This window comes from Neodiprion fabricii, chromosome 2, assembly GCF_021155785.1.
Source record: "Neodiprion fabricii isolate iyNeoFabr1 chromosome 2, iyNeoFabr1.1, whole genome shotgun sequence".
NCBI classification, from domain to species: Eukaryota; Metazoa; Arthropoda; class Insecta; order Hymenoptera; family Diprionidae; genus Neodiprion; species Neodiprion fabricii.
The window spans coordinates 36,059,494-36,084,632 of NC_060240.1; the positions used below are offsets into that span (position 1 = coordinate 36,059,494).

At 45.5% G+C, this 25,139-nt stretch overlaps 1 protein-coding gene across 3 annotated transcripts in view; it reads left to right on the forward strand.

Moving 5' to 3' along the window:
• LOC124176413 overlaps positions 1-25,139 on the forward strand; it is a 163,109-nt gene that overhangs the window by 31,778 nt on the left and 106,192 nt on the right. For 2 of the 3 annotated variants that reach the window (XM_046557681.1, XM_046557679.1), the window contains one exon: positions 2,485-2,490. The exons of the other annotated variant lie outside the window; for it this stretch is intronic. The gene's annotated coding sequence lies outside the window, so the exon portion shown is untranslated. The remainder of the gene's footprint in view (positions 1-2,484; positions 2,491-25,139) is intronic. 3 annotated transcript variants of the gene reach the window in all.

Sequence of the window (25,139 nt, forward strand, 5' to 3'; positions counted from 1 at the left end):
ACCGGATTTCTTTTTGCATGGGTACCGTGCAAACTGAACTCCTGCGTCGCAGATTAATAATAGCCGCGATCGATATACTTGAAAATCATTCACTAGTCACGTATTACATAATATTCTTATCTAGCACACGAAATAATCCAATGCAGCTGTCCGTACGGTTCAATCATCGCAATAAATAAGAAAGGCAGACCGAATCGGATGATTGGTTGTAAGCCTCTGGTAGAAGCTGTGCAAATTTGTGCGTCCGATCGTAATTTTGGGAGATAATCAAGTCTGGCAAGGAAGAATTGTTATTCGTCGACAGAAAAAACGCCTGTGGGCCAGTTATCTCACGTTTGGCGGGCTCCTGATCGATTTTATACTTGTTACCAGATGTTCAGCGCCGCGTAACAGAGTGTAGATACCACGCGATGAAAACGGAGTGATAATAAAAACTCACTCCCAGTGGCACGTGGCTTAACAGCCAGCCGAAAATCAGCAGCGAACATTGAGAGTATTAAAACTACATACTGAAAGTCTTCAGGGTGCCTTACAGAAAATTTCTCGCAAGATTTTATTTTCTTAAGTACGAATCAATTTTTTCACTCGAAGAAATATCGTCGGAACATCAGTTTTGTACCGTCAAGAAAAACCACATTTATTTTTATTGAAGAAAAAAACTATCACTTTCTTTCACTATTTTCCCCAATATCAACAAACTTTGTATTCTGCGTACACATTGACGTGCAAACATATAACCATATGACGGGCGAAACACGCGATTACCGCATCAAGGATGAACTTCTTCAATTTTTAAGTGTTAGGTACAGATCGTTACGAAATTCAACACGCAGCCGGTAAAATCCATGCAGTTCATTTTTTCATAATTTTAGAAAATTTCTTTTTTCACCTTCATCAATTAGACGTCCGGACCTTTTGCAGATTTAGTGATATTCGTATTCCTGTTGCGAAATTTAATGCTAGGCTGTTTTGCTGTGCGCAAAAATCACCTAGTCTTTGGCTTTGGAAGACGAGAACCTTATTTGTTCTTGGCACCCGAGAAGTGTCAGAGAAACGTTAAATAATTGCCGGCCAATCGGACACGCTAGCATTTGATTAACGCTACGCAGCTACACGGAAAAAAATGTAATGTCAATTTCACATGCTCTGCGGTGAATACATAAACAGCATTTTTTTGGAATCAAATTCACATCAATTGTGGTAGATCTCCATATTGGTTTTGCAACTCTTATTATCGAATTTGTAAATCGTGCCACAATTGCTGTAGACTTGACTAAAAAAAACGTGCTGTCCATGTATTTACGACAAGCGATGTAAGATCTACAATATTTTTCATTCCGTGTAGGCGAATAACGAGGATCGCGAGTATATGGTGTAGCAGCATACGTAGGTTGACGTGGTCATTTCCGGGCTCTATATTATGGACGCACTTAAGTATTTTACGTCCCGTCCGCAGCCTGAGGTGGAAAAGCTTTTCTCGGGGTAACTATAAGCACGAACCTATATTTCCAGGGCGTTAAAAACATTCGCTATACATTTAAATGCAAAAGGGTTATGAATTCCTTCTGGGCTTGATTCGCGAAGAGATCGAAGTGCGCGATTTTACCCTGGGACGGCCCTTACATAAACATTAAATCCAACACGCAGATCTTTCATTTCCGCAAATCGTTAATAGTTACTTTTTTCCACGCTACTCCATGTTTTCCATTTTTCGCGATTCTCATCAAACACCCGCTAGTCCGTTAAATTTTTGACATTCCGCTAGCGCGGCTCGTCCCTTGAATAAAGAATGATCTCGTACCTCGCAGCATCTCGAGGGTCAGATCGATTCCAAACAGCCAAACACCGAAACCCGGCCACCGAATGTCACATAGATTTGGATCCCCCGTTTTAGAGTATTATACAGCAATCGTGTTTCGTCTTCTTTACAAGAATCATTAACAAACATATATTTTTTTTAGTAAGAGTAACGGAAATCGTATACGAACTTGCGAGTGACCATTGATTACAGTTGAGCTCAGAAGCTGCACCGTTGCCAAGACTTTGACACAATCAATTCCGATTTCTCAGACATATTTCGAGTATAATTGTTCCGCTGAATAATTTTGATTGCTCTGTGCTTCGTACAACGTTTTGCGCGCAAATAGGCAATTATTGACAGACAGCAGGTGCGGACCGATAAAAAAAAAAAAAAAAATAACGAAACAAAAAAACAAATTGAAACAAAAATAAAAAAAAAAAAAAAAACCGTTTCGCTCGTAGTTCAAAGGATGAATTTCTGGTGAATTTCGATTTGTTTTGACGAAGGAAGTTTACAGTCAATAAAATAACGAACAAGGCTGTTCGTTTCGGAGAATTGGTTAGTTTCAAAAGTACAGAGAAGGCGTATCGTGGAACGTTTGGCTGTGTAATGAGCGTAAACTTACCGCCCGCCGCCTGAAGTCAACCAAACGATGTTAACAACGAATCTGTGTTCTGTTTCAGATATCGGTGAGTGAAGCTGGGTTTCGAGTCACGGATTGAGTGAGGCGAGGCGTCGCCATTCGCCCGAATCGGGAATGGAACGAGCACCGTCGAATATCCGACCCTCCGCAGTTCGGTTCGATCAATTCAGTTTCCCCAGCCTTAACAGTTCGTAACAAAGTAAGACTCATCGTGAATTGCAAATGCGAGATATAACTCGTAGGGCGAGACGCAATGGACCGGAATATGATAATTCGAACGCGCATACCTACCTCCGACTCTTCGGGAACAAGAGAAATCTCGCTTAAAGAGATTTCCTGCTCGGTTTCCAAGGGAAAACTCCTTTCCTCCGACTCGCTGCAAGCTCACGCACCTGGGCTTTGAAAAAGAGAGACAGAGGGGGAGAAAGAGAGATTGCTTAATTTTACTGTGCCATATATGGTAAGCCTTTGGCAAGAAAAAAAAAAATAAGAAAAAATACAGGAAAAATAACAATTACCAAAGCGGTGCTGCAAAGCAGAAAATTTGACGCATATAAGTAACAAAATTTAACGGCACTGGAACCGCATGTGTCATAAACCCAGATAGAACCTAAAAAATATTACCGCGACGAACGTAATTAACGTTAGATAGAATTATAAATATTATTTCATATGAAAAAGGTGTTTCAAATTTTGAGAATGGGCGGAGACGATTCTTTTTCCATCTTTTGGGGAAACGATGACGACTGTAAGGAAATGTTGAAAATGTTTGAAATCCAGCGATATAGGCAGGATAAGCTTGAAGCGATTTGCTCACCGAAAAAAAAGGTGAAATACCATCGGGTCTGGCTGTAAAAGAAGCAGCGCCGGGGTTATAAGTAATGCATGTAGGTACTTGAGTAACCGTGATTTCAGCAAAACGAAATATAGAGAGAGAGAGAGAGAGAGAGAGCGCGGAGTGGCACTTAGTGGAAATCAAATGACCGCGGATGGGAATTGAGCCGGGGAATCGTAAGGTTCGTTATCAAAATGACCGGGGCAAAGTACCTCGGAGGCTGCGGCAGGGCGCCGGCCGTCCCGACGCTACGGATTCGATTTATGCCTCCTATTTACGCCGGGCGTCTACAATGGTACGCGCGAATGTTCGATATTAATCCTTACCTTTTTCCCCGCAAAATCCTCGCCCAAGTTATTGCCGGCGTCGGGTTGAGTTACGGGTAACTCGGTGTATTTGCAAAAACTAATATATGCGGAAAGGATTACCCCATACCAGCGCGTATATGATATTCCGGGAGGAACTCATTCCGCGTACCTTCGGAAATTCGAAGGAGAAACGGGATGAAACGATCGTCGCCGATTCGTTCCCACTGAAATATGCATGCGCGTCTGGTAACAATCGCTCTGGGCATATCTGAATTTGCATTTAATGCGTTTAGAGAAACAGCCGTTCAACGTACGCTGACTTATTAATAGGAAGTGCGCAGGGGGAATCGTTAAATCGCTACCTGTATAATTATAATCGATCTCGTTCTGCTGGAGCCGTTATAGCCTGTACGGAAACGAAATTGGATCGCTGATTCCAGTAACCCTCATAAATAATCCATACCTTAGTCCTTTACCGACAAGGCTTCTCTGTAATAGAGACTTTTTCTATCGTCTCGAGTTAATTATTCGCCGTGTGATAATCGAAGATGCGTGTCTTGTTCTAAAACGGTGAAAATAAATGCACTGTAGTTACAGCGTGCGTGCAAATTTTGCACATTTTTCAAAGGTTTCGTTGCGTTTTTTTTTTTTTGTTTTTTTTTTTGGGCTGTTCTGACTCCTTGTCACCCGAACGTTCGGCTTTGGCGGAGCTCAAGCTTCGACCGCCTGCAATTAATGTTACATTAGAAATATTGTAATGGTTGAAGGAAAATGTGGCAACCGAAAGCGATAGGCTAAGGGTTTTGCCTACATAATTAACGGATTTTCACAGCGAGAGGTCGAAAAAGTCGCAGAGTGGCGTTTTGGCCACAGAGTAAAAGTTTTCCGAGGTAGTTCTCCGTCACGGTTCAAGTGTCTTTACAAAGTCCAACAATAACCTAATTCCAACCGGGTTATGCTCCCCGTTCCGTTGTTTGCGAATTTGGAAGCGTGACGACGGCCCATCATCCATCCAACCATCCGTCCATGCAAAAGTTGTAATTAAAATCTATTGCCATATCGTTCTGTAAGTAAATTATAAATTAATCGTCCGCTGGTTCGTCGGGGTAATTAAGGGGCTTAGGGCTAAACTTCGCAAAGAATTTGTTCGTCTGAACAAAATTACTTGTTATAGTCTACATTTAAGGTAGAGTTTGGTGGAAAGAACGCCCAGAGGTGGAAATCGAATCGCCCTTCAAGCGGTCGAGAAAGGACCTGTTTTCACGTACTCACACTTGCCAGTATATCACTTTGCAGCCATTGGCACATTCATTACTCGATATCAAAGAGAGTTCGGACTTTATTTCCTCAAATCGAACGACAACCTTATGTCACTTTGTTGCCTCAGTACTTCATATTGGCGCCGAAAGGTTTGTTCCGTGTTTACTCAATACGGCAAGTTCAAAGTTGGATTTACCTAGATAGACAGCATCCTCTGTATCACCGCTCCGAAACTCATCGAGGATTCAGAGCATAACAAGTCGTATAAATCTTGGCGATGTTGCAGGTAATTTTTGCACTGACAGCTTTCGTTTTTGCTAAATAATCCGAAGATGTTTTCCTTGAAAAGACGTTTTGGTTCTCTTCCAGATTAACGGTGGCGTCATACGTATTTTCGGGTCGAGATATTCAAGGTCCCAACCCACGCGGTGGTGTACAAAGCGTTTTTCCGGCTTCGAAAATGGCATCTGATCAGCTTTACTAAAAAATCTTGGGGAAAATTGATGATACTTTACTGGCAAAGATCAGAAGCTTCGTCGTTTATCCTGTAACTCGGAGATGAGTGCAATATCATTTGTCTAATGGCATAAGGTCGTATATGTTTTTTATCGTACGCAGGCATAGAACATGAAAATATGGTCAGAAGCGTTGCAATTGAATAACGGTTCAATTACGAGCAAAAGGTCGCGTGCACTGGCGGACGCGATTTGTTAGTCCCGATGAAAATTGAAAAAATGATCTACTACGGTGATTGCGTAAGGGCGTAACCGCAAAAATCAAACCTTGTCGAATTACAATATCCTTCGTAGCCGCCGGACATGAACGGAGAGCTGAGAATTGCGGTAAATTGAAAGTTGACGGGGCCTAGAAAAATCAGGCAGTGCTCGCTGCAGCTTTAATGAAGCCGTGATCGCTGTTCTCCGGTTTCCGCATACATACAGTCCGTCGTTTCTGTATCGTAATCGAAACGACGCTCCCCGAGTCTCTTTCCTTATTAACGAACGAGCGGAAAAGCCTAGGATGGAACGAAATAGGAAGTTGGCTCTGCCTCGGGCAGAAGTGGATGTCGGAGTGAGCAATTACGATCTTTGTATTTCAAGACTGTTCCACCGTGCCGAACCAGTCAGTCCCATCGTATCCACGCTACCTGGTACAGGCTTCGACGAGACAGTCGAATCTTGTTTTATCAGGGATGCTGCGCTGGCATTTCTAGTTAGGAGATGCAAATTATAAAAGAATAAGACGACAGTGACTCGAGTCGATGGGAGTCGAGCGACCGCGGACAATGATTAAGAGGAAACTCTGGAGTAAATTGGATGGTTCTGCAAACACCAAGTAAATCCGCATTCGAATCCTTTCCGCCCTTCGCGCAAGTCTGCACCGAGTTTACCTTAGCAATTAGTCAACGTTGTTTGTTCTTTTCTTTTTTTCTTTCTTTTTTTTTTCATAATACTCAACTTTCCTCACCCGCAGTGTAACGACTGCTTATTTGTTATACCGAATGATTATATTTACTCAGCCAGAAGAAACAAACAGATTGGCAAAAAGTAAAGTAAAACAAACGAACCGAGAAACAATAAATTCTTATTCGAATTCAGCGGAATCAAGCACTACTTATTTTTAGCATTATTCAGTTCGTTGTTTCAACCGATAACCTATACACGGAATATTCGTCACAGGCACCCGCATGCGTCTTCGTACTGATGAGTTAGAAGAGCTGGAGGAATACAGAACGTTATATGTAAATATTATCTTACTCAATTTTCCACTCGAATAACAGGAAATACGATTATCGAGCCATGTAAATGATATCGGGAGTATGCATACTGTAAGAAGAGACGTTGCGTATAAACGAGAAACCAATATTTTTCTGACCCCGAAAAAAGAATCGCCCCCCGCTGCACCGCCTCCATTTATTCCGACAGCTCGAATTCTACCCCTGTTAGACTACCGTTCTTTTCCTTTATTTTCTATTTTCCTCCTTCCCTTCCCTCATTCAATAATTAACGAAGCTTCACTCAGGTTGATTGGCGGGTATCGATTCAGTTTCCTCCGTACCTGCGATGCACCATAACCTAAGCCAAATATGACCGCGTGATGTGAGCTCTCTCGGTGAAAACGTATTTCTCGTTTGACGTTTTCTGAAAATGAAAACAGAAAAAGATGGCATAAAAAAGAAAAAAAAAAAATAATCACGGAAAAAGGTGGCGTGCACAGGCATGAAAAATCATACGCGAACGACGCGCCTGCAGCCCAAGTATTTGTCGGCAAGATTAGGCCTCGACCTAATCCCTCGACAAATTTCGGTCCAGCCTAATGGCGGTTATGCTTCACGCTTTTTCCCGGCGTCCTCCTCCGTCCGACCGTAAGCCAGAAGTTCCTACGCAGCGATTCCCGAGTGTTTCAGAGGTCGAGGGAAGTTGTTTGAAAACCACGTCGGAACGAGAAGCAGCGATGCAAGAACTAGGTGGCAGGAATATATCTTTCCTGGACATCAGTCACGCGGATGAGAGTCCCGTGACAGATGCCCCGTTGTTTCGCATTCCATCGTCATCATACCCACTGAATATAATCTGGGTCAGCGTTAATTTTGTTGGATGTGAGTTGCCGGCGCGCATTCTTGACGCTGGCACGCTAATAGCTCCTGCACAGGGTCTCGCCTCACAACGGACCGAGACGCGAGGCTGTAGGCGAGGAAAACCAGCGACGGATTTCACCTCTAGATCTCTCCTCCAAGGAGAGAGAGAGAGAGAGTGGGGAAAAGAAAAAGAACAAGTTCGCCAAGGAACTGCATTCAAGACGAAGCACTCGCGGTATAAAAGCTCACCGGCAAAGTGGAGTCCAGTTTCGTTCATAGGAAGCCATGCGGACTCTTTTCTCCTCCCTTCTCGTCTCCTCTCCACCGCTCCTCTATGCACCGAGACGAAAGTGGCGGGTGACGTTCTGGGCGCGAGGTGCCAAAGCAGGGTGCAGCAAACCGGGGGAGTGACTAGGAACACCGGATTAGACGCGGGAACGAGAGAGTTCAGAAGCAGCAGCGCCGCTGCAGGTGCTCCGCTCGCTAATTGGACAGGGCTATCGTTTGTCACCTGAGCTTAACCGCCTCTGAAAGCGCGGTGCAAAAGAGCTGAAGAGACAAAGGCGAAAAACAACTCTGTCGATTTAACGCGATGTCGCGGTCCATGGGAAACACGGGTCGGGTTGGTTTGTTGGTCAAGTTTTACCCTCAGCCCTCGATCTCGACGACGGTGTCTATGGAGTTTGTTGCCGCGGACGCGTCAAGCCTGGATCAAAATATAAAACCGACGATCGTTTGTCTACGGTAAAACGTCGAATCGCGCTATTTTTCTCTTTCCAAGGCTTTCGGCGAGACTCGAGAATCGCGGAGTGACTTTCGGGACTCGGGAATATCGGAACAAGTGTTTACTCGACGGAGTACCGATTGTTTCGAAAATAACTGACACTTCAATTAAAACCCCCTCCTAAAGTCTCCCTAGCTTTTCACATCCAGCTATAAATTCAATTTTCCTACCCCTCGATCTATGCCGCACCTACCCTAAACACTCCCTCCCTCCCTCCCACCCTACCACTCACCTTTCGCCCCTCGTCCTCTTCGGTTGTACACTCGCTGTAATGCCGTGTAGACTCGAACCCGAGTTGTTGTTCCGCTAATACCGTTTTCAACCTGTTTGACGTTGTTCAACAAAGGCAGTGTCACACTTTCCCGAGACGGGTGGAACAAGAAGGGACTGTCACTTACTCGTCGACGGACGTCGAGTGGCTCCTCGGCTCGGCGTCTCACCCTCAAGCCAAATTGTAATACAGACGTTCACCCTGCCGCTGCAGACTTTCGCCCCGCTGAGGAACTCGGCTCGAATACTACTTCTTCGTCGATTCTACTGCCGAGAAAATTGCGACAAGGTTTCCTCTTGCCGCCTGTCTGTCCGTTGCGAGACTTGAGCCTGCCGTCGAGAAGCCTGCGCACTGCGGATGTTGGGAAGAAGTTACGCGAACCTCGCGCGATAGAATTTCACGCCAAGACCTTAGACACAGCTTCGGTCTCGTCGTTTATTAATACCTGGCGTGTTTCCTTACTTTTGCTCCTTTCCTCTATCTGTGGCTACATATCGCCACGGCGATACAATAATTGGCCTAAGTACTGCAGCATGCTACTTTTGGCACCGCGTCGTTCTCGAAGCCGCGTTCAGACCGACCCGGAATAGCAGAGCGTGACTACTCAGTGTCTAGCTTGTTGCTCAATGACTCGTAATCTCCTAAACTTTGTCGCTTTTCAACTTGACGAATAAATCTTGTGACATCAAGTCCGCGACAGCTGCGCGTACGCGAGATGTTATATATACCATATCTGCGTTGAGGGACGGTTGAGAAATTTGAATCGCCTTGTGCATACCTGCAAATCGTTGCATGAGTTGAAATTTTCGGCCCTTTATTTATTGTACTCGATCACTTTTTCCAGACCTTGTATTTATTGCGTGGGTTTATTTTTATTTTATCGCTTTGATGGGTGATTTGGAGAAAAAGGATGTGCGATTTTTATTAATTCATTGGCGAAAAAATTGATCTGCAAAAGGTGAAGAGAGTGCTTAAAAAGTTTCGAATAGAAGTGAAGGGAGGAGCGTTGAAACGGAGCGAACGATATTATCGTCTGGCAAGTTTAACAATGGACACGAGGTTTGCGGGTTGAATCAGCGTCTGCGGCTATTCCCAAGTACGATACGGGTATGCATAATAATATAATCGAACGTGGATAAGCGGTTTATAAAAGCATTCGAATCAAGAAATACCTACAATATTGAATCGGAATCAATATTGGATTCTGGCGATAAAAAAATGGATATCGTAAATGTGCTTGTTTCGTACGGATAGGCCGGAAATCAGGAAACATTAACCGCGTGATTTTGCCAAAATTTTTAAGGCGTCTGTATATTTTATTGGTTCTCGATTTCTTCGTCGCGTGTGTGCGATATTCGACCGAGATTCGGTGGGCGCCGTATCCAATAAAGGTGAAATTGCAAAAGCCAAATATGCGGAATACGCATTGATGTTTAATGCAAAATTCAAATAGCTCCCAGGGAAAGAGAGACCGCGGAGAGCGACATATGACGCAATCTTGGCGGAGAGAATTGTCGGCGTCTCTCGCGACGTATCTTTAATGTATGAGATAGAGGCAGGAAGTGGTGGTAATTGTCCTCGCGTTCACGCCACCCCTTGTACAGGATATGTATACCACCAGGAGAAATTTTATCGGAGCTTTCGCGGTTCAGGATTCCGAGAGAAAGTCTTCGAGGGTACGAAAGATAAGTCGATTTCAAATTTGACGAGAACATTGTTCTTCGTGAAATTATGTGCTACTCAAAATCGATTCAAAGACAGCATCGATACCAACAGCGACGAAGTTCCCGAAGATAGGGGAAAAAAGAAACTTAAAGATTCTTGTTCCCGATGACGCCATTCCGCCTAATTAAATCGCGGTAAATCACTTTACTGTGCGCCACTTTTACGCCGTTATACAATTGAGGATAAACTCGAAGGCGTTGGAAAGCTTCGCTCCGAAAATCGATTCGGACAAAGCGACATTTAAATGGTATGATTTCCCCCTTCGATAATGGAAATGGAAATACATTCGTTGACTACCGTCGAGTCTCCCCTTACACGTCTGCTCGACCGGTTTTAAACCGTAGCTTCGAAAGTACTGCTCCCGGATGAAAGAGCTCGATGCGAAAATGAAATAAACAATACCGAGAGTTCTAGACTGCGATGTTATTACACTTACTCATTTTCCTCAAGTATAATCGCAGCGTTCACGTTCGTTGTACCTACACTGAGTTAAATGTTACGCATGCGAAAATTGAAAAACTTTTCCCAGCGAATTACTGATACATTATGCATTTTTTTTTACTTCTTCATCTTTTTTTTTTTCCTTCTTTCGTTTTTCCTTCCTCTGTTTATCACGCACCCGCGGCTAAGCTCGCTTACTTCTGATATTCGAATGAACAATGGTCGTATAGCAAATTATCTCGCAAAGATTAATCTTATAATCCAACCGGCAAATCCACCGACTCTTTCGTCTTCTTTAATCCCCCCCCCCCCCCCCCCCCTCCCCCCACAGTTGTCCCGGACGTTCCCCTTCGCCTCTTGGCATTCCACTTTGTCGAGAAAGAAATGGAGAGATAATCCTAACGATGCTCCTTTCATCCCCTTTTTCTCTTTCACCGTCACCCATCTCCGTTCTCCTGCGGCTTACTTTCATTACCTTAAGCTTCGTTAGAGGCCTCAGAGCTATACGAGACCAGCCAGTGTTTGTACGGCATATATGTTCGATTATATATCCGTATATATGCACACACACACACACACACACACATATATATATATATATCCCAGGCTTTCATTAACTCTTCAACGCAGATTATAATACCGTATTGCTGGATCTGACGTGGAGGTCCTTCAATTGTCTCTCTCGCAAAGCGATTCAGAACTGTGCGATAATATCCGCATGCGAATAAAACGCATTCACGAGAAAGTGCAGCGCTAATGACATGCCGGCGCTAACGGTTATTGATATACTGTACCTACAGCGAGGACACAAGCCGACGCGGCTGCGGTTTGTAGACGCGTTATGAATAAAATAAAACATCAAGAGGTCGCAGACTTGTGATATTTTATTAAAACGTAAGATGATAAGACCGAGATGAGAGCGCGGACGATCCAAGCGAGCTTGACTGATGAACCTCTCGCGGTGTAAAGTACATTGCAGGTGCAGCCGCGGTAATGCGAAGAATGTGTGTAAAGAGCGGCTCTGCAGGATATGAAGCGCGAAATATTGACAGAGCGAAGCTAGTCTCGGGCGACGTTTACACTACGACTGCTAATTGCTTGTAACAACGACGAAACGTCGTGATGGCAGGCAGGTATATTTGTTGCGAGCCAACAAGACTTTGCGCCAAGTAGTCTGGCTGCAACGTGCATCCGCGAGTGCAGCGTGTCGCATTTTGAGGAAAGATTTGACACGCGCGTGTCGCTGCGGAGAAAATACGTTACAGGTATAATACGTGGATGTGAGACGTACACATCTTTATTGTGTCGCCCGTTTTCCCGGAACGTAATCGGCCGTATTCATTCAGCTTAATTGAACTGAATTAAATATCGGGCTCAATTCAGGTTGAAGGATTTTTACCCCGGTATATTCTCCGAGTGCCTAAGTCCCGCGCTACCCTCGACCCTTGAATAAACCGGCTTGCCGAGGTTCGTTCCGAAGCACATTGAATGAGAAATGCTGCCGACGCGAAGCTGGACATCTTATTTCCGCGACGAATCAAAGACTCCTTGTACGTATAGGTATACAGCCGAGGCCGTGGACTCTTCGGCGTTCGGAAATCACCGCAGATTGACCCTCTCGTGGCCTAATTCGGGTCGCTAACGACGTGATACGAGAAAATTCCGATCGCTCGATCGCGGTGGCGATTCGGGTCGTTTATGGATTTTTCTTCGTTTTTACTGCAGGCATCGATGAAATTTCTCGCAACTTTTCGCGACATGATTTTAGCTCCGATTATGGATTTCTTCGTATCTGATTATTTTTACTGGAGCACTGTTTCGACTGTTTTGCAAGACCGATTTTAGTCACTAATTTGATACACTTTTCGTTTTGATATCGGGGGAATTCTAGGGAACGGACCCTGGGTCGACTCGAATCAGCTGTTAGGTGTAAGGCGATATGGAGACGGTGACGGATACGAAGAGACAAACCGAAGCTCCGCCTCGCTAGTAAAGCAGCTTTGTCGCGTAAGCGTCGCTCCGGGTTATCAGAGGAGGAGTAGTCATAGGCGCGAGAAGTAATTTGCACCTGGTTTTGAGAGGGTGATTCGTTTAGTCTTCCCCTCCGATCAACCGTCTGGAAATTACCGGTTTATTATACGAAAGATGTTCACCGAAATTTCTCTAACGCGATTAACTCTCTCGTTGAAACTAGTTGATATTCGAGACTTTGAACGATGTTTAAAGCTTTGTTTAGTAAACTCCACTGATTGTGAGTAACGCTACAGAAATTCTGTTCGCCGATCCTTGATTCGATGATTCCAGGATTTTCTTCCAGCAGAGTGTGCGTTATGAAATAATTGATGCAGACTGCATCGTGCAGCGATGAAACTTGATTTTTACGACGATCGAAACGAACATCGTATGCAGCTTTTCAATCCGGTAAAGTGAAACGGTGCTTCTTTTATATATAATGCGCTACGCTGTTCTCCACTCCAGTATTTGAACTAGCGATAAAGCCGAGGTATAATAGAATTTTTGCCTTGGGGAAAGACTATCAGGTCCGATACTTCGGATATAACATCCTGAAAATTTGAAAGTTCGGTTAATCGGGCGAGCGCATTTTCTCGTTATGAGCGAGCATGGCTGCAGGTTAACATTACGGTAATTTTCACACCCGCGGAGTATAATAATTGCGAAAGATAGCAGAGCCAAGACTGTATTTTATAGCGATAATATTGGACCGGACTGCACACAAGGGGTCATGGCGCATGGCGTGAGTAAAGCGCCAATAAAATTTCGTCGGCCAGTTTTATTAAATTTTGCCAAGGTGATACATCAAATTTTTCCCGCGTGTTTGGCGTCTCGCCCTTTGAATTTCGTTTTACGGTCGCAACGGAAAAACACACACACACACACATACAACGTATGAATTACAACGAAGGCAAAGCCGGCAGGCTTTGTATCCCCCTGAGCACAGCTATGACTCGGTCCTCAAACACCTGCAGAAATAGAGTTTTAAATCAGCGCGACGAGATCCGCCACCTCGTACGGCTGCTACAGCCCCATCATTTTTTACACCCCTGTTAAAATCGAGCCTCCTCCACCCCTTAAACTTGATTTCCATTGGATGGGCATAAAGAAAGCATGGCAATTTTTTATTCATTTATTTACTCTCTTCCTCGCTCTCCCTCTACTTGCACAAAGTCGACGACAGCTGAATAGATTTTCCTTTTTCCATTTGCTCGTCGCTCCTGAATGACGAATCGCCGTTGGTTGCGAGGATATTTTTATCAATTTATTTAATTTTCATTTTCCACTCCAGGCGAAAGGTTTTCATCGTTCAAGCACCGAGCATATAGGACCCTTGGGTGGTAAACTTTTCCGGCAAACCTATATGCCGTACTAATTTGAAGTATCGCCTGAACGTAATGCCGCCGTTTATACTTGGCCCGTTGGCATTTTGTATTTATGAAAAGATTAGCCAGCTTAAGACTGACCTTTTGACTTTGAACAATAGGCCATCCCTTGCCGCAAGTCGTTGCAGCCCCCTCAGGCCTCGCAGCCAACAGACGGCATTCATCCCCGAGAACAAAGCCGTGACTAGTTACAGCAAACATGGCGCTCAACTTGATTAGGGTAGATCAAGGTGTTTCAATCCGATGAGGGATACAAGTGTACCAGTTGCATTATGCAGCAGGGTACGCGGCCGGTGTAAAGCAGCTACTCCGAGGATTACAAACGCGGAATTTTAGCAGCGGCGGTTTTCGTTCCGTGCAAGCATTAAATTTCACTCTCAGGGATAAAGACGGTTGTGATCCTTACGCGCGTGAGATATACGGTATTTCTTTAGCCCACGAATAGCTCGGCGATTCGTTCGTTTCTTATTTTTTTCACACACTCAATACGAGGGCTGGAACTCGAGTATATTATACAACGTGGTGAAACGTAAGGGAGCTTTCAGAATCGAGGATCTCGCAGTCAGACAAGCATGACGAAGCTCGCTCGCATGTTGAACGACACTTTGGTCCTGACAGCGCTGAAATGTTCGCTGATTTTTCCTTCGTCCAAACCGGTGCTGCAAATTGCGTATGAATATTCTTACGCTCATAGAGTAGGGTTTTCGAAAGGATTTCCGTACGTGATCGCGCCGCTCATCGAAACCATGAATGAATGCATGTATTCGAGGTACGTCACGCCCTGCAGATCCAACTCGAGAAATGGCGTATCGCTTCTGCGGCTTCTGCCATAATATTACCGCCATTCCGCGCACGTTGGCGTCAACTCAATTCCCTACCGCACGAATGCAATTAAGCGTATACCCTCAAAATCGGACACAAGCGTGTAAGATTTACAATCGTTTAAATTCTCAGTGAGGCGATGATCCTGACACATTTCACTCTAATCGTAAGTTACTAATCTCCATTGTCTTGTCGATTATTGTGTACTGCACAGCGTACCAAGGCAGAGCTCTGTGTCACTTGATAATGGATATTATTAGCGCTATCAATTACATACAAAAGTTTTCGATATTACATAGAAGAAAAGCACAGATCGAAAAGCGCAAATATCACAGCTACGATTTGCCGCATCTATATTCGACTCAAATGTATTTAATTCAGATTAACTGAACAGTGTAATTACCAACGATTAAATTTATCGTTTATTTTCCGCCTGATGAAAGAAAAAGAACTCCATACCTGAAACATGCAGACTGCGCTGATACCGACAGAGTAAGATTTGCCCAAAAGGGACGACGAGCAGTTTTCCCAGAAAGATCGCGAATCCTCGATTTTCCAGGTTTTGCCGAGAGCTACCTGCATCGGTGGCCGTGTAGCTCATCGTCAGCTTGCGAGATGGACGTCGTGATAGAGAAGACAGAAAACCAAGGAAGGGCTAAGCAGCGGAAATGTCAATGTGTCAGAGGCACCCTCGATCCAGGAGCGACCGTGAGTGATTTGCTGGGATGGGGTTAAGGGGCCGGCGAACGGCAAAGGGCGAAGGGCGAAGGGCGAAGGGCGAACCATTCGGAGACAATTCGAACCTCGAAGCTGACACGAGAACGACAACCGTGGCGAACGCGAGTGACGACTATAAAACGGCAATGGATCGGATCATCGCACCTTTTTGCGGATTCCTCTTTTCCTTTCTTTCTTTCTTCCTTTTTTACTTCCCTTCTTGCTTTCTCTCCTTCCATTTTACGAGCCTCCTGGAATCAAAGATACTTGCGAGTCGACACAACCAAAAGCGAGATGAGCCAGAGGAGTATTGAAGCAGCGTACATTTTACCGATGGGTGCAACCGGACATCCATAATCGTGCAAAATCTGCGCTTTATCGATCTTCGTCACAGCGAGTGATGAGTAAGTGACCTTTGCGTAGCATCGGAGCGATGCAGTGATTATTTTCAGACACGGATATACGTGTGTATACACGATGTATGTTACATACTTACAAGCTCTTCGTGGATTGACACTAATTGTAAAAAATACGACGACCACGGAAGCTTCGGGTATCGAAGACACAGCTAATTGGCAGAAAAATTCTAACACGAAACTCTTCAATGTCGACTATTTTCGTATGTATTATATCGACCTTGTTGACATTAAAGACAAAAGAGGGGGGAAAAAAAGAATGTATTTTCGACGTTTTGAATTCCGTAATCACGGGTCAGAGATATTATCGGGTAAAGTGATCCGCAATTCAAGCGATTAATCTACGCCCCGTTTTCATGGAATACCAAGAAACGCACCTCGGCAGGCCAATACGGTCACACCCATCAATCTCCGTATATTATTCTCATTAAAATTCTCCACGGGAACACAACTGCAACGGTTAGAATTAGAGCTGGAAAGTGGAGTTCAAGTGTCTGCAGCGAGAGTTGTCACCGATGTAATTAATATCACCCGGGGGCCCAGAAACGCCGCGCTAGACTGACGGGGTGACAGACGAGACGGAACGAACGATCAGGAGAAATGCTTGACAAATGGCTGTCGACGTGCCCAACACTTCTGATGAAGTAGAAGGGTTCTTGCGCTCCTTTACGGTTTTGCTTCGCTCGCTTCTTCCCCGTCCCGAGCAACAGTTCACCGTGCTCCGAGTAGGTACACCCATACGGACTGATGGCCTGAGCCTAACCAAGTTAGGCACTTCGGTTCCTATTAGCCACGATCAATTACCACTTCATCTCTCTTCCGCCACACTTAATGCTTGGCTTTTTTCTCCAATTGCGAGATACGAGTGGTTCCTATTCCTGTTGTTCGAGTTACTTTCTTTTTTGTCGGCTCATCGGTTACACGATTATTGTATCGTAGGTACGGAGTATAAATGAGCAGGGAAAAATTTGACGTGACCTAGAACGCAAAGATGGATTTCGAAGCGCTCGGTTGGCGGTATTTCCAAGTCTCTGTCAGACATTTGCTCCATCGGTGAGCACGCATACTTATATCGATGCTTCACGGTCGGTGAATTTTCGCCGGGGCCTGAAGGATCGTTGAGAAATTCAATACCCTTTTCGGTGAGATAAAAGGACGATTTAATACACCGTTACCGCTAATCATCTATATTCATTCGGCTCTCGTAGCAGACTCTCTCGGTGCCTCTGCGTCCTGCGTATTCAGCTGCGAATCGATAGCCGAGGCGGCGTGGCGCCGTGAGAGTTAAAGCGAAAGACAAAGCAAGAGGCGTCGAGCGGAGGACCGCGCGTTCAAAGAACGGTTTCGGGGTTTTAGGATGTTGGATGGGGTGGTACTCTCTCGAAGATCGTCGAAAAGCAGAAGAAGAAGAAGAAGAAGAAGAAGTAGAAAAAAGAAGGTAAAAACCGGCCAACAAAGAGCACCGAAGTACGGAAGCGGAACTCACGTCTTGAAAACCCCCTTGTGTGCATGGAAATTAGAATAAGTACAACAAACGAAGGGGCGAACGTCACAAAGTCGGCTCGTTTCACCTTGAACAGGCGTAGAACGAATCCTGCAACGAAGAGGTTCGATGCTGAGAAGCAGACGGAATCGAAGAAAATAAATTTCAACTCTACGCGAGATGCCCGTCCAAGGGAAGTTCCTCCGAGGTGGACAATCCGCGGAATCCGGGAGTCCGAGTCGCGTCTTATACTCTCGATCGCGGATCGTGACGATCGACTCGCCGCAGTCGTGTGCGAAATACGCGCCGCCTCATAAACAGCCACGTGTACGTACGTATGAGACTGTGACGTCGGTCGGCGATGCCTCCTCGGCGTGTCGGACTCTGACTGTTCGTACCGGAAATAACTCTGGCACGGGCCGCAATAGTCCGCGGAGTAGGTCCTGGAGGCCGTGCTTCAAGATTGCTCTTCCGACGGACGCGAAGGTGCGCCGAGTGCGGCTCGACGCGTCTGTTGCACAGAGGCGAGACGTGTGGGTGGTCGAACCTCGCCGAGAACACCCGGTCGATGTATCAGAATTCGTCCGGCGAATGAATGGGTCGAAGAACGCTCCGTCGGGTCGAAGGAGGGTATCGACGTCGCGGTTCGACGTTGCCTCCGCATCGGCCTCTCTTGGCAAACGACCAACAAACCGTAATCAAGACGCTTAATTACAAACGATCCACGCCACTACTTGACGAAAAGATTTTAGAACACGCGTTCCTCGCCAATTCGTCCCCTCCCTCCCCCACACCTCTCTTTCCAATCCCGAATCACCAGGTGCCGTTTCACCGATACGTTTAAGGATCTTGTCTAGCCGCACCTAATGATCACTGTGGGTAATAGACTGGTTTAAGATCTCATTGTCGAAATATCTGATCGGGTATTGCGAAACGAGAGAAAGATGTAACAGAATGATGTATTATCTGGACTTTTTTTCTTTTTTTTTTTTCTCCGTATAAGATTGAGCGTGGATTTTTGGCTGGTCAGGTTGAATGCCTACACCGGTATTCCATTTATCGGTATACCTGTGCAGCATGTATCGATCCTACCGTGCAGGGTACATCGTCGCCTATTTACGTAACCTAATTTCATCCAGATCGTGTATATATATATATATATATATATATAATATAATGCGCAATATATATATAATACGCAGACCGACGCTCGAAAGTTGGGTTGAGTTTGACTGAGAAGAAAAATATTGACAGAGGAAAGGTTTTCAACGTAAATATATCGAGAGGGTAGGTATAGCAAAGTTTACTGGAAATAAGATAACACCGCGTTGACGGGATCTTGATTGAGTTTGTAAAACATTGATCAGCCAGTCCGCGGCTGTACGAATCGATGTTTGAATATACAATTATCAAATCCACCGCTTTGCAACTGCGTTAATGAAATTCTCCGAAAGGTGCTTGACGCGCGGCGTATCGGCGCGATTGGATGTGGTAATAAAAAGTTGTGCAGATTTAGCTCGCGCTTGGCTTAATTGCAATGGAAACTATCGGCGTCACGACCGCGACGTAACTTTCCGTTCGTTATGCAGGTTTCTCATGTTCTTACAGCTGCGTGAGAAAAGCTCTCCGCAGCGCATGAGCATCAACTCGAATTCGACGCAGAATTATAATTAGACGTGCGTTTGTTTGCGTGACGCCTAACTTTAGCCGTTCGTTATTCTATTTTCAAATTTGGCGCGCGCGGTTATTTATAAGATACTCCGTTCTGTTTTGCAACAACAAACTCGAAAGTGCATGCACAACCCTATAAGCTTCTCGTAAAACTTTACCTGTACGCCACCTGCTCCAAATATCTTAACCGCTCCTCCATTGTACTTAGCATAGTGTGCGGCTACCGTTTTTGCTTGATATTAACCACAGCTCATACGTATATGCATCCTGATACTGCCGTGAAATTGTTATACGGTTGTCTTAGCGCCCTCTGACATTCAATTGCTTTCTTCGGGTATAGCAAAATGGTCCGTTTACTGTATACCTGTACCTAATGGCGATACGCAAAATCGCGAGAAATAATCACCCGGTCAAAACCACAGTTTCATCTTTACAAAATGAAAATCATTGATAAGTAATTCAATAACTTCAAGTACGGAAATTTCGGGATGAAAAGTATTTTTTTTTTTATTATGTAGAAAATTTTTTTATCATTATGATTGAATAAAACGTCTTTTATCCAAAGATAATTATTTGCCGAACCCGAAATGTTATACAAGCGATTGAATTTTTTCGAAGCAATATAACAAAACACTTTGGCAATCTGTTTGAAAACAGGTTCAAGTATTAAAATCAGACAGTTTTTCATTGTACTCTGTGAATCGCGTAAGAACAGTTCTCAAGTAGTTACATTTTGTACAACGTGACACGCAAAGTACGACAATTGAAACAAAGCAAAAAAGTTAAGGTCTGAGAGGACGAGCAGAGATTTTTGTTCCGACCGTTGAGAAGGAAAGGGAGGTTTTGAACAAGGGGCTGTACAACTTGTAAAGCTGGAGCCGCGAGAGTTACCATCGGCACTTCGCACGGCCGTTATCTCGTTAATTAAAACAATCTTATTCCAAGCTAATCTCAGGGCGTCGATTGGCTGGCAGTTGTGCCAATTTCATTCGCACGGAGTCGTCGAAAAAGAGAGAGCGCGAGCAAGAGAGAGAAGGGAGGACGCGACCCGGAGAAGGACCGGCAGGACATTTCGACCCCTGCGGTTGATTAGGGGGCCAATCTCTAGCCCTAGCCAAACCTAATCTCGGTTTTGAGGGGTGGGGGCTAACCTGCCGACAACCGACTTAATACGAGGCATAGCCCGTTTGTCAGAACCGAAATTACTTCCCGAAATTGAGCGGGTGTAGCTACTGCCACGCCGCCATTTAAAAGTCAAATCCCTGTCAGAGCGAGACCCTGGAGAATACGAGACATCCACCAACAAATTCAGGCCTCGCTTGATCCGATTAACCGAGACCAGAATTTAGATCCTGCGGATTCGAATCTCGGCTACTTCGTTATGATCAAGAAACAACGCTCCGACCGTGTTTAAAATCAACTGTGCATCGATCATCTCGAACCTTGTCTTCGATGCTGTCTTGCTTCCGGGTCCGAACAGGGATGTTCGGAATCGCTGTACGACGAGGTGAACAATTCGTTGCCCGACGCCCGACGAGACTGTTGAAAAACGTTCGAAACGAAGTCTGTACGAATAAATTGACGAATCGGTTTCTTTCCTGCTTAATCTTTTGAACCATGTTCCGAGGAGATAATGTAAAAATATCGTACAGTCAAGTTATCTTGCTTCTAGAAACGAAGCTTTCCATTAATCACTCTGGCCGGTATCGCTGACCGAAGACAAAATAAGATACGGATTGAGAGACGAACCAGAGACGAAGATAAAAAATGGATTATGGACCGAGGAACATTCGTGAAAACCGTTCGAATTATACGACGTGTGCCTAAACTTTGTTTTTTAAGTAGCCCGCGCGCGTAATAGCGTGGGTACCGCGGACTTGGGCATTTCGGTTAAAAATAGAAACGGTATTTTTACAAAGAGTATTTCTACCTCGAGCGGGAGCAGTCTATCACCGAGTTCTTCCGAAGTGACGAATAGCTAACCGGTGCACGTTGGGTTATATAGACGAGGAAGAGGAAAGGGCGCGTTTTCGGCGCGATAAAAATTGCTACCGGTAACGGTTCGATTCACAAATTCTTTTTGCGATAGTCGAGGCTGCGCTGAAAGAATTTGTTAGCTGAAAAAGTGTGCCAGGGGCACGTGTTTGCAGAACGCTAACATCGAACGGTTTAGTAAAATGTAAAACGATTTTGCTAACGAAACTCGGATGTCGAATGCGATGAAAAAAACATTAACCCCGTAGAGTTTGAATATTTTTACATTCCCCGTATCGGACGTCGGCGTTACGACGCAAGAGGCACTCCGCAAGAGGTTGTAAAATAAACGCTCGAATGATGACCTGGGTACGGGATCATCCGGAGAAGTTAGCGGCAGGATCCTCGGCTGATAAGCGAGTATCGACGGGACGCGACGGGACCGCCTGGCGTATAAACCGGCGTTTATCCGGAGATAAGCCCAAGTTTGAAAGTCTGCATGAAAAGAAGCTGGGTGCCGTGAACCCTGGACCCTGAGTCCTGGAAATGGAGAGGAAGGAGCTTGATAGTCTACCAAGTATCCGCGGCATCTACGGAGAGGGATACTTAGGGTAGTAGTTCAACCCTTCTTAGGCCTAAGAGGGTGAGAGTGCCAGAATAGGATTATATTTTTGTTGCCTTGCGGGGGCGGCCGCGCGCTTTTGCCGCCTTAACACGATCCGCGAATATCGCTGAATAACTCGGTACACACGGTGTTCCCCCGATTTTCTCGATCCAAGAACAAAGAGTAAAGGACAGCGAAAATTATTACGGAATGAAAACTTTCATCCTTGCTAACGTTGGAAGTTGAACCGACGTCGAATTTTCCAACATATACCGCTCGTTCAAGTGGCGCGAAAAAATTTCCGTTACAAGTTCCCGCGGGTCGACGGTCAGTTACCGTACGCTTTGTCAAGCGCTTTGTTCTCCATTTGCTATGTGCCGTCCATTAGCTAGGAGGGAATTTTTCTTTCTTTCTTTGGGTATGCGAGAGTGTGTGAGTGTGTGTGTGCGGTTTTTTTTGTCCTCCTCTCCTCTGCCCACCGCAAAGTTAATTTCGTAAGGCACGACTGGCACGCGACCCGCCGCTTTGTTCCCCGCGTCGCAATGGCAGGAACGTCTTTGTACAAGCGCCTTTTTCGGATGACGGTTGAAATGAGACGGTGGACCGACGTGTTGATGAGGCGGATCCAGAGACCCCTCCGACAACATTCTGAAGGCTGTGCTACCGGCGGCGATAAGTGATTACAAACGACGACTGCCTGAGCAAACTTTCAATCGAGCTAAATCAAGCGATCGGATGATTTATCTTAGCAATGCTTGAGCCGGCGGTTTTCTCTTCGCTCCTTTACCGTCGGACGAAAAGTCTTCCCTTCCTTCGAAAGTGCGAACTAGGCTGAAAAAAAAAAGTTCATCGCAAGCGTACCCCCGATAAACCAATTGAATGTTGAACGAAGAGGTACGAGGGTAAGGCACATCGGTAAGTACACATTATGTAACAAGTTCCTTCGTTTGGGCGATTAAAACTTTTTGGGAAATGGGCTGATGCAGTCGGAGGAGAAGTTTCGAGCTGTTACAGACCTAACGAGAAGTTTACGCGACAGGGAAGTTTGTTCTGATTTCGGGTAACGGCGGGTAAAGAAGTAGAGAACGGCTGTTCCAATTCCATCGAACGGCGTTCGGTTGAATTTCTGCGTGAGCGCGAGTGAAGTGAAAACCATCCCGGATTCGCGGATTCATCGAAAGCGCCAATCAGTATCCTTCGAGGTTTGATTAACATTTGGGTGCGGTATTCAATGGGTATTAGAATTCCGGGAAGCATAAAATTGGTTCAAACGGTGCGTAAAGTATCGATACAGGGAGTTTATAGACGCGGATCACCTTGCGAATTGACGCAATATAACCGCGGCTATACATTTTTATCGTTGTATCCGAAGAATATCAAACAAATTTACATATATACTGCACCCCTTACTTCTCTCACGGTTGGCGCGCAAAGTTTCGAGGAGCTAAACTTTGAGAATGTACCGTAACGATCATAGCATGAAACGGCGATAAATTATTCAGCCAACTTTTCCGAGGCGGTTGGATCTAACCAGACCGTGAACAGATTGAAAACGGTTACCATTCAAATATCAAAACGAATCTAACGTAAGAAAGGCTCATTCAAATTCGGCTTAATCTTCGCCGAGCAAACTTTCCACAATCGCGGGTAGATTATTCGCAAACCATCCGAACCCAAAGTAGCGGGCTTTGCGGAGCTTACAAAAATCTCTTATCATCCTGCTCATCGAGGTGGACAAGCATTTACTTCTCCGGAGCATTCCTTTGAAGTTCCACGATCCCCTAAGCCTCGGATTCTTAACTACCAATTACTAATTACCATAACTCGGATATTAATATTTCTTTAATCGCATCTTCAGGCCCTGTTCCGCTTCGCGAAACGCGTTTCCCAATTTGCAAAATCACTTAAAAATGCGAAACCGCCTCCGTATCCTCTCGGCCGGATGCGACGCCCTACGTCTGGGATTTGCTTATAATACTCTGTAGCTTCCTGAGATTATCTCGGTACTTCATCTTACTCTCATAAATCTTTTTCACGAAGCGCAGCGAAATGTGACACCCGATCTCCCGAAAGGATTTCAAAACCGTGAATGGAGGAGGGGCGGGGGGGGGGGGGGGGGGGGAGTGTCGTCTATAGAACAGCACGTAGTTACGCGACACGCGCTCACTTCGTTAGTTATAAGCAAATATGTATACATCCACCCGTCTCCGTGCATGTGTACATAAACGTCCCAGAGACCGGCACCACCTTATCAACTGCTTTAGACCATGAAGTCAGAGTTAATGTATGCCGCGACACTCGCAGCTTCAGACCCCAATAACTCCCTGTTTTAATTAACAGCAGAGGTCTGAGCCAGCACCGCCTGCACCTGGAGCAAGACTCCTGGTTCCCAAGTCCGGGGTGTCAGCGAGTTGTTCTGCGCCGGCAATGTCTAGTGGTATCAAGGTCATTCGATCACCTTTCGGCTCGGCGCCAGTGCCGAAGATCGTCGTTTCGCTAAGCCCGGGAGGAGGGAAATTTCGTTGAGAATTACGACGAGGACGGTCGTATAAATTTAAATAGACACATTATTGTGCAAGCGCGATTATCATCTCCTCCGGGATCCTCGTGGCGAAGGTCCATCCTAGGAGGCAAACCCGTTTTGTCAATCCTCGGGTGATATGGCGCGGTATTTGTGAGGTAAATGGCGAAGTGCGAGGCGACTTCCGCGTCCGAATTGTGTGCCATTTCACCCTCAAGGACAGGGGAAGACCCCTTTCCGACCGTTACTAGCTTCTACTATACCCTGATGAGACGACAGGATTTGCGTTTTGTGTTCATAGCTCCCACGTCGAGTTGTGACGAGCCCGGCAGGCTGCAGGGACTAGAACAGGGAATCGGCGCGGACAGAGGCGGTATTTGTTCGATTGGTTAGGTCGATGGTAATTTGGTTGAAATTCGGAACGCGAATGGTTATTTTCGTACGAGTCGTCGGTCCGGAGATAGCTGCGGAAGCACGCCATGGCTGCCAAACCGTGTGAGCTATAGCTGCGCTGTTTAGTGTTTCGGGTATTTGGAGAGTTAAAGGGAGGCCAGGGCTGCTCCAACTACTAATTAAGTCAAATAGGCGACCTAATACGCTCTAAATTCTCGATATTAACTCCCGGCAGTCTCCCTTCGCCCGGCCTCTTCAGTCGAGTTACCCTGTTCGTCTATCCCGCCCTTCCGCACGTCGGTCCCAATGCGAAACTCTCGGCGAATGCTTTTCGTAACGCCTACGTGCGCTCGACAAAAGTTATGGTATTACATTTCAACTTTGTCATACCGGAGCGTATTACTTTGTCAAAATGAGCCATTTTGAAAATTCCCCTAAACGGAGTATAGACAGTACAGGCACCCTCGACCAGCTGCTTCGTCTGTTTTTTCGCA